We start from the raw sequence: 703 nt of genomic DNA, 5'->3' as shown, positions 1-703 counted from the left end.
GTGTCTATTATTTATTAATGCTCTAATTTATCTGTTATAATAAATTTTAAATATTTAAAAATTATTTATTTTTAACTTTTTAAATTAAATAATTTTTAATATTTTTTGACAAATTAGTCACTATAACAATTACCTTATTATTTTAATAATAAGGAATAATAGGGAGAGTAGAGGTATTCTAACTTAGGATGTCTGCATTCTATACGTGCTTTTTATTAGTATTTTTGGAAAAGTAAAGTTAGTGTAATTAATAAGATATCGTAGAATTAGAGTTAAGTTAGTTAGTTATATTAGTAAATCAAAATTCAGCGGCAAGCACAATAAATCTCTCTCGTTTTTTAGTGAATATATTATTAAACATAACTCAGGATAATAGTCATGGAGGAAGAGGTGATGAAAATCAAATATAAAATATTAAAAAAATATAAAATCAGTAATGTTAAAAAAACAAAAAAAAAATTAAATTTATTTTATTTATTATTTATTAATTCTATTAGTTGTTATTAGAATGAATGAGATTATTAAGCTAAATATGAATTTTAGTGCCCAAGTTGGACAATATGGTAGGCAATTAGTTTGCAATTAGCACAAATAATTAATCCTAGCTAATTCCATGCATTGGGCCTTTTGATCCGTTTCTTGCTTAGTTAACAAACAAAAAACTGTCACAACATCAGAACAAAACAAACCCCTTTCCTGCTCC

The sequence above is a fragment of the Arachis ipaensis genome, chromosome B03 (assembly GCF_000816755.2).
Source record: "Arachis ipaensis cultivar K30076 chromosome B03, Araip1.1, whole genome shotgun sequence".
Classification (NCBI taxonomy): Eukaryota; Viridiplantae; Streptophyta; class Magnoliopsida; order Fabales; family Fabaceae; genus Arachis; species Arachis ipaensis.
Note: the sequence above shows the minus strand (reverse complement) of the source record.